General features: G+C 42.9%; 1 protein-coding gene across 1 annotated transcript in view; it reads right to left on the reverse strand.

Annotated features, from left to right (window-relative positions):
• rftn2 (raftlin family member 2) overlaps nucleotides 1-10,194 on the reverse strand; it is a 54,656-nt gene that overhangs the window by 6,919 nt on the left and 37,543 nt on the right.

Raw genomic sequence — 10,194 nt, forward strand, 5'->3', positions numbered from 1 at the left:
GCTCTTAAACCTTTAATCTTCTTTTTCTTCACTCCCATTATTTACAGATTTAAAATGTCTAAATAAAAACACGCCTCTTCAACATTGCGTGGAGGTCTGGGACGGTGCCGAAGGAGTGGCAGACCGGGGTGGTGGTTCCCCTCTTCAAAAAGGGGGACCAGAGGGTGTGAGGTGTGAGTGCATGACATCATGGTCCTCTGGGAGCCCCCCCAGTATTTGCAGCGTGGACGCCTGTGAATTCAGCGTAACCCTCCAGCTTTGGCGATGATCCACGTTGACATCAGGCCCAGTGTGTGTTTTTTTTTTTGTCTTTAAGAAAAAGAAAGTGTCCTAAAAGTCTTAGTCCACCAGCTGCCAACATGTACATGGACGTGTTAAATTTAAACTAAAGTGTATGGAGTTCGTGGGGTTTATTAAACCCACAGGAATGCCAGTTAAACTGGAGCTGTGTTTGCCGGCCCGGGCTTAGTGGTTTCAGGAGTGTTATGGTGGTCTTGAGCTCAGTAGGAGGCAGCCAGACAAACCATTCAGAGGGCAGTGATCTCCGCTGTGTTGGCTGGTCTCTCCATATCGGGGGTGTTTGTCCGGGAGAATGTGGGGGGTTGGAGGAGAGAAATGCTCTAACGCACTCAACTTGAAAATGCGTTAAATGGACTGTGTGTGTTTTTTTGTGTGTGTGTGGGTGTGTATGCTTTTCAGGTGGCACATAGCCAAGCCCCTGTGTGAACAGCCAATCTTGTGTGGACAAAGGAAAGTATGGTGACGGTAACAGGGGTGTTTCAGCAGGGTTTCAAGAAAACAAGAAAGACTCCAACCCAGCAACCGCCCCTGGAGCGCTGCTGCTTGCATCGCTTTACCCTAACGGGGGGAAATGGACAAACAGGGAAATCGAAGACGAGATGGATAATTTAGATGACCATTTTTTGTCAAACTTGGGATCTTTTTGTGTTTTTTTAAAGCCGTGGGGGGTGTATCTTCCTTAAGCCGGCTAAAATCTCCAAAGTTGGGGGAAGTAGATCTTCAATCTGTATCAAAAACAAACACAGTGATAGACGGCATGAATGGATCCACGCCCAAAATACGATTTTGTAGGTAAAAAATGCTTTCAAATGGAAATATAGGGCTGTGGTAGCATTTTTAAGTGAGATATATGTAGGAAAATTACACAATAAAAAAAGCATCAAATGTGAACCACTCAGGGTCAAAATTGCACCAGCAACATGCTGGTAAAAGAGCAAGGGGGGGAGCCCGGATAGCACAGTTGGTAGAGCGGGGCCAAATATATAGGGGTTTCTCCTCGACCAGCGGGCCCGCCTCAACCGAACCTGCGGCCCTTATGCTTGTCATTCCTTTTTCCCATCTCTCACCTTTTACATGTGTTCAGTTGTCCTGTCATAAAGGCAAATGCCGCCAAAAATAATCTTAATAAAACAAAAAAACAAAAAAAAGAATGCTAGTGGCTGGTCAGATTTGTCTCAGGTTACCAGCCAAATTCCCAACACCAACTTGGTTCATAACTTTTGAGAGCTGTTGGTAAAATGTGAGAACAATCCATGCTGCTGGCCATAAGGTTACTTCTGAACCCGTAAACGATACATAGGAAAATAAAGGTAAGTGGCGACATCTTCTTCTGGAAATATTAAATGGAGCATTTCTAATTAATCCTTCACCACCAGTTACTAACCTGACGAATCAGACTACATCTCGTTTTTGCTATTCACTCTAATTTCTGAACTATTCAGCAAAGGTGCGGTGCGATGGTGAGGTCTCAACCAGGCTGGAACATTCATTCATCTGCTGCGATGATCGAGAGAGGAATGGACTAATTGAAAAAGAATCAATGTGTGCAACTTTGTAATATCAATTACACAATATCACAGACAGCATGAGATTCGCTCTTACTAACTTTCTGTGCGATTCCTTTAATCCTTCTGAAAAGTAGACTTTATCCAAGAGCCTTTCCGATGACTTTATGTGATCTTGAACATTGAGTCATTAAACAAAAAAAACTATAGTTTACCAAACTGTGTGCGGGTTGCATACACCAAATTTTCAGGTTGTTCTTTTTAAAACCTGAGTTTTTTTACTTATATGTTTATTGTTTTGTGAGCCCTTGGTAACGTGGAGTTTTGAAAAAGTGCTGTTAAATAAAGATTATTATAGTTATATTTATTTGTGGCGTCAGTTGAAGAGCCACACCATCGTTAAATGGACAGCAAACACACATCACTGGGGGAGAAGCACTAAAAAATAGCAGACAAGAAGCGTACAGTGTATATCTCAGGATTTATACGAAGGTGGTGGATAATAATATATATAATATATATATAGTATAATATATATATAATATTATATATATATATATATATGTGTATATATATACGTATAGTGTGTGTGTATAGATCATATCCTTTACATAAGGCGTGGTGAAGGGGTGTTCGCATCAAACATGCCTGGTGTTGTGGTTGTATTTAATGGCCGTCCCAGCTGGTACTCGAGGATATTAAAAAACATCAGACCAAGCAGCAGGAGCAGCAGGATATTTTTAGTTTAGAGACACATTTCATGTTGCAGACAGCAATTGTGAAAGAGTTGCGTGGTTGACATGTCAGTTCAAACCGTTAGGTCTGTTATGGTGACCGTTTAAGTGGAAAGGATGTCTGAAAAATGGTTCCATGTGTGTATACTGATAAAATAGGATATACTCTGTCATGATGCGGACTAAAATACAAAGATGTGTGATGTGGTGGTGTGGTGGTGTGGTTGTGTGGGTGTGTGTGTGTGTGTGTGTGTGTGTGTGGCGTGTGTGGGTGGTGGGTCCCGTGTGTGTGCGTGTGTGTGGTGGGTGTGTGTGTGGTGTGTGTGTGTGTGTGTGTGTGATGTGTGTGTGGGTGGGTGTGTGTGTGTGTGGTGTTGTGGTGTTCAGTAGCAATGGTTGGCCATGTGAAGGATACATTAACAAAAAACACACACGAGTCTTGTGTTGTTTTGTTAAAGGGAGTTTCATTTTTTTCCCCAGACTTAAATGTATTTGCAATCATTGTTAGAGCAATAATGACCCGCATTTGCTGGGCGCGTTCTTAAATTGAAATTTTGTGCATTCCTTTTTTCATATACGTATAACAAAGTTGATAAATACCTTGTTGTGTTTTGGGTGAGGGATGGAGAGAGTGTTAAAAAACTACGACAGCGAATTAGGAGCTCACATGCAAAAGGGCAATTAATACATCCTGCACTAGCTTATGTCCTATCTGTCTTTTTAATCGGAATACCAAAGTGGACGTGTGAACTAAAGTAAAGCTTAATCTCTGTTTATAGGCTGCCAGAGAGTGAGAAAACACGACATTAAAATAACGTATTTAATATGTCGTACTATTGAGCAATTTATACTGGTGTTATTCATAGACATAGTATTAGTATGGCAGCAAGCTAATGTCTAAAAGCAGACTGGTAAAAACAGTGTGGGGCTAGAACTAAGGAGTTTTGTGTCATGTGAGTAAATTGCTGATTGTCTCAAATTATTGGATTTCTTTTGTCATAAATTGTTTCCATCACATTTTCGCGGAGTCCAAAGTTATGTCCTTCCAGAGTAGGTAATTTTTACGAACAAACGGCAAAATGCTCCCATTTTAGAAGGTGAAATCTTTGCATTTTGATTGAAAAATCATTATTCAGAAATAATTTGAACATTAAAAAAACATAAAATGAACCCATCTGAAGGATGCCTCTATGCACAGTTTTGGTTGTTGGATAGAAGTATGTAGCATTTTGACACCTTTAATGGACATTAGCCAAATAGTGTATTTCGAACCAGCTAGAAACGCGTCTCTGACTTGTTTCCTAACTGATCATGGTTCTGTCCGTGCCAGGTTGCGTTCCACGTGCAGTATGTGGCATTCACTTTCCGAGTTGACTCAGGCCCCTCAGCCATGACTACACACGGATACATCTGGCCGACTCGCACCCCATCATCCTGGTTGTGGCCGGGAACCCGCTCGCTACCCTTCAGCCTGCTCTACGAGCCTCCTCGGCTGTCCCAGACACAGTGAAACAAACCCTAACCTCTCATTTAGAAACCTTAAAGCTAAAAGAAAAGCTCTTATTTTAATCACTTATACCTTGAAACAACCTCTATCTTTGTAGGCTTCCTTCTTTGTAATCACTGTAGAGTGGTGGAACTTGAGGAAGAAAGACACATAATTATAAACTTATTAATCAGCAGAAGATGAACATCAGTCAGGGTTGGAATGACGTTTGGGGCCATATAATACTGCATCACCACAAAAAAGGACAGGGATTAACTGATGACTAAAATCCTAAAAAATATATATATATATATAATATATATATATCTATATATATTATATAATATATAATTATATATATATATATATATATGGATATTTCACAAAATTAAGGCCTTTTAAAGCTCTAAAAGACATCCAGTACTGGATACATTCCTCTTTCAGGACTCTAAGATGCTTAAAAAATAGGAAATACTGACTACTTACACTTTGTATGAAAAGTAAAATATTTTTGAATGGATTTGCCGGGAGCCAGGGGCATATTAAACTGGATCATCTGCATAGAAATTAACTTTAAAGTACCTACTAGGACAAATAATGTTGCAAGTATAATGGTAAATGGTAGTGGACCAAGATTGACCCCTGTGGAACCAACAAAAATGATGATAATAGTCTGAGTTCTTCCTTCCAAGATAGACATGGGTCATCTGGACCTTAACTGTAGTTAAAGCTTGTACTGCGTAACTTTTAATATAATGAACGTCCGTTACATTCACAGCCGTTGCAGATGAGTTGCTACAAAGATAATTGGAGGACTAATAGTGGGACCACAGCGGTCCACACAACTCTCACACTGTTTCTCAGAATGACTATGTTCAGAAGATTGTGTCGTCCGGTGACTTTCACACGCAGAAAACTCGAGTGAAGATAATGACCTTTTCAAGAGTCCATCATGTTTTTAAATTCTCCGTGTCCTCCCTTGGCTACTAGCAACTGCGTGGAGGGGGGGAGGGGGTGCTGTGCGCGATTACAGAAGGCTTGTACATGTGGATGCTGCAACGGTTTGTTCTCATGGGGCGACAGAGACTACGCACTATAGCTTAAGCAATCTTAAGAATCAAATGCCTTTCAATAGATGACTTTACAGCATTGCCTTCCCACTGCGCCACACATGTTCACCTCCGTACCGTCTAGTAAAACGATGAATGATGACAATGAAGTCAGCTGCATATTTAATGCAGAGCTCTGGTAGGAGGTCAGAACTGGCGTGCCTGAGGAGACTATGTTGTGGTTGACTTTATGTTACCCTAATTTATTGGCTAGAAATCCACCCGACAACAGGGCTCCCCCAGCAGCCAATGGAGTTGAAGTATCTCTGACGTTTTGATTGTTGGGATACTGTAAATGTCATGATCGTTTTTATTTATAGATGGCAGTAGAGGTGAATTAATAATGTTAATTATGTGTTAAAAAAAAGAACATTAGGAAATTCCTTGCAGTATGCATGCAGTAATGGAAAGTGTCAACACACTGGTACTCAAGAACTGTACTCAAGTGTATTTATTTGTGAGGTATTTTACTTTCAATTTATGCTAATTTAACTTTTGCTCCACCACATCTCAGAAGGAAATGTTGTACTCACAGATTACGATGTATGAAAAACAAAACATATAATTTAAGAAAAAGTATGGTCCCGTGTATTGATTAAACTATCCAACAATATAGAAAGTAGTTCAAATGGTCACCTCCACCAGCTGAGACCATTAACTTATGCTAAAAGTATTTTAATATATCCAATAATATGATATTTATATATATTGTCTGAAAGGGAGAATTCTGCCCAACAAATTCTTGTACTTTTGCTTGAGTGAAATCTTGAGTTTAAGAAGTATTTCTCCTTCAACTTACTGTCATGTGTAAAAATGTGGTATGTTGTCATACGAAAGAAGAAATTCTCAACAGGAATTGATTCAAAGTACTTGCTAGTTTATAATCCCGTAACTTTTAGGTCCAAAATACTTTCTGATCTGCTACTACACTATGACCCCCCAGACCTCTCAGGTCATCTGGGACAGGTCTACTCTACACTGACCCCCCCAGAACCTCTCAGGTCATTGGGACAGGTCTGCTATACACTATGACCCCCAAGACATCTCAGGTCATCTGGGACAGGTGCTACTACAATATGACCCCCCAAGACCTCTCAGGTCATCTGGGACAGGTCTGCTACTACACTATGACCCCCCCCAGACCTCTCAGGTCATCTGGGACAGGTCTACTATACACTATGGGACCCCCCCAGAACCTCTCGGGTCCTGGGACAGGTCTGCTACACACTATGACCCCCCAGACCATCTGGGACAGGTCTACTTTCTGTCACCCGAGTCAGAATAACAGGGTGAAGCCCGCTTTTCAGTTTCTTGCTCCTCATTCTGGAATAACTCCCAGAACCTGCAGATCCGTGGCTACTTCAGTTCTTAAATCAAGGCTGAAGACCTTTCTTTTTGATGCTGCCTTTCTTAAATTAATGCTATCTCTTTAAATTCTTATGCTGCACTGTAACTTTTATTCTTGTGTTTTATGTGTCCTAATGTTTCTATTTGTTTTTAACTTCATCATGTGTTTATTGGTGTTTTTAATGCTTATGATTTTTAACTGTTTGCTATCTTGTGTTTATCTGTTATGATTTTGTGTAAAGCACTTTGAATTGCCCTTTGGCGAATGTGCTGTACAAATGAAGCTGCCTTGCCTTGGCTATGAACTGTCATCTCTTCAACTGCTGTTTACCCTCTGAGTAATACGTGACAGTAGGTGTTAGCCGCTCTGCTGAGCCTTTAAATGATTGATGTGTTGGCGTCTGCAGCTCTGTGGACAATTACAACGTGAACTAAGAACCCTCCAGCTGGACGCTCGTCCAGAAAATACCACCGACCTGTCCATGTCCAACACAGTTACCGCTCAACATGTTCTCACTGGCGGTTACGGTTGTTTTCCTCGTTCTCTGTGTGGTGTCTTCAGCAAAGGCTGGCGTCCATGTGTTACAGCGTGCCGCTGTTGAAGGTGGAGGAGTGGCGTTACCCGGAGAGTCGCTGACGGGCGACACGGTCAGAGCGCTCATCGACAGGGTCGGTGATATTACTGGAACTCAGTCGGCCCGCAAGGTATTTAAATACATGAGGAGTTAATGTTAATGGTTCTCTAGTCCAGTGGTTCAAGACGGGGGTGTGGGTCCACAGATTAATAAGAGGGTTACAGATGATTGATTTAAGCATTAACCCTGTGTTGCCTTCCCGTCAAAATGAAAAATCAACACATTTGTTGACGCTGTTTATATGAATACTGAATACTTTAACATTTGCAGGATAAATGGATGTTTACATATTTAAAGCCTATAATAGTTAAATACGGGATATCCTTCTCTTTTTTTAGGACTCTAAGATGCTTGAAATAAGTGAAATATAAATACTTTCACTTTTCGGAAATTCTAAATGTAAAGATATTGGATATTTTCATCTTTTCCCTTTATAGAAAACCCCTTAAATAAATGAAGTGTACATCTTGAACACAAACCTTTTCAGGCCACTAAAATACTTAAAATAAGTGGAATAGTGGATATTTTTACTTTGTTAGCCACTAAAATCCCCAACTAATTTAAATATGGAAACTTTTTACGTATTGAACCTCTATAACTCTTAAATAATGGAATAGAGGATATTTCATTTTATCAAGACTAAACGGTGCTTCAAATAAGCAAAATGCTAAAAAACGTTCACCCTTTCAGGCCTCTAAAAATCCTTAAATATATTAACACTGTTGGTGTTTAAGAACATCAGCGTTATAAGCTATTAAGTAGTTGATAGTTTCAGTTGTGTCTGACTCTGTCTGTGTGTCGACTCTGTTTGTGTGTCTGACTCGTGTGTCTGACTACTGTTTGTGTGTCTGACTTGTTGTGTGTGACTTCTGTGTGTGTGCTGACTCGTTTTGTGTGCTTGTGGGGTCTGACTCTGTTTGTGTGTTTGACTCTGTTTGTGTGTCTGATCTGTTGTGTGTCTGACTCTGTTTGTGTTGACTAGTTGTGTGTCTGACTCTGTTGTGTGTCTGACTCTGTTTGTGTGTCTGACTCGTTTGTGGGTCTGGCAGGTGAACAGCAGTGCCCGGGGGGGCGTTCGATTCGTTGCCTCGGGTCCTCAGCAGGTGAGCGGGATCACCAAGGCGAGTACACAGTCCCAAGAGAGGCTGCGCGTCGCCTCCACGCAGCCTCCGCGTACTCCGTGAGACAGAGAGATGGAGGAAAACAAATACAGTCCGGTGAGGACTCACATTTATACTCCTTATAATACTAAAGTGACAAGCACCTCACATTATTATTATATTCATCAGGTAAGGTTGGCTACATGAAAAACAAAGGTATAAAATAAAAAGTGGTATGAAACAAAATCAGATTCAGTACAGACAGTAAAGTACACAAATGTATTCTCCGGATCCCCTTCCTTCCAGACTTGGTTGTGGTCTTCTTCCACTCCTGGGCCCCAGGCTGTGCTCCTCTGGACTCCCTGGCTGTCAGTACCACCAGGGGGCGTCTCCATGCGCGTCCAGGAAGGGTCAGGTGGTCAGCTCCCTGGAAGCTGATTGGTGGAGCTGACTGCCGCCTACTACCGCAAGGATAGGTCGTTGGTGACTCTTCGTCTACATGGGCACACCAAAGGTTGGTCTCGCATCGCCAGACTTCCTCCACAGCGCTGCAGAGGGAGGGTCTAAACTAGTCCACACAGGATGGGATAAAACCTGCTCTGGTTATTGGCATTCTTAAACCAATCACAACGTCATGGTGGCGCTAAGCGATGGGTTTTTCCCTCTGAGATGTATGGAAGGTAGAAGGATAAAGAGCATAAAATGGAAAATACTCAAGTAAAGTACCTTTTAAGTGGTACTTAACTGCGATTGATGCTATGTGCATGAAAGGGAATCCAATGTCAATGTGTATTTAGGTATTTCTTTTTTTGATGTTTTATTTTTATCCATCCATCTTCATCCTCTTATCCGGTATCGGTCTCGGGGGCAGCAGCTCCAGTAGGGGGCCCCCCAAACTTCCTTTTCCCGAGCCACATCAACCGCTCCGATGGGGATCCCGAGGCGTTCCCAGGCCAGGTTGGAGATATAATCTCTCCACCTAGTCCTGGGTCTTCCCCGAGCCTCCTCACAGCGGACGTGCTGGACCCCCTCACTAGGGAGGCGCCCAGGGGCCTCCTTACCAGATGGCCCGAACCACCTCAACTGGCTCCTTCGACGTGAAGGAGCAGCGGCTCTACTCCGAGTCCTCTCGGATGACTGAGCTTCTCACCCCTATCTCTAAGGAGACGCAGCCCCCCTCTGAGGAAACCCATTTCAGCCGCTTGTACCTGGATCTGGTTCTTCGGTCCTGACGCAGCCTCATGACCATAGTGAGGGTAGGAACGAAAATGACCGGTAGATTGGAGACTTTGCCTCTGGCTCGTCTTTTTCGCACTTGCTGTCCGATTCTCCGACCAATCTCCAGGCTCCCATGGTCCCCACTCGCAAAACAAAGACCCCAAGGTATTAACCTCCACTTGGGTAAGGACTCAATCCCTACCTGAAGAACGACTCGCACGGGTTCTGCTGAGAACCATGGCTCAGATTAGAGGTGCTGATCTCATCCCAGCTGCTTCCGCTCTGACCAGTGAGTGCTGAAGGTCACAGACCGATGATGTCATGAGGACCACATCATCTGCAAAAAGAGCAATGAGTACAAGCGAGCCCTGGCGGAGGCCAACCTCAGAACATGGAACGAGTCCGACTTACTCCGAGAACCGGACACAGCTCTCACTTCATCTCACGTCATACAGAGATTGATGGCACTGAGAAGGGACCCCCTACCCACTCCCGCAGCACCTCCCACAGTTTCTCCCGGGGGACCGGTCATACGCCTTCTCCAGATCACAAAACACATGTAGACTGGTTGGGCATACTCCCAGGCCCCCTCAAGATCCTTAGAGAGTGAAGATTACTGATCCATTGTTCCACGACCAGGACGGAATCCGCACTGTTCTCTTCAATCCGAGGTCCAACTATCGGTCCGAAACCCTCCTTCCGGACTTGGAGTAGACTTTACCAGGGAGGCGAGAAGTGTGATACCCATGTAATTGGCTAC

This window comes from Etheostoma spectabile, chromosome 5, assembly GCF_008692095.1.
Source record: "Etheostoma spectabile isolate EspeVRDwgs_2016 chromosome 5, UIUC_Espe_1.0, whole genome shotgun sequence".
In the NCBI taxonomy this organism is placed as follows: domain Eukaryota; kingdom Metazoa; phylum Chordata; class Actinopteri; order Perciformes; family Percidae; genus Etheostoma; species Etheostoma spectabile.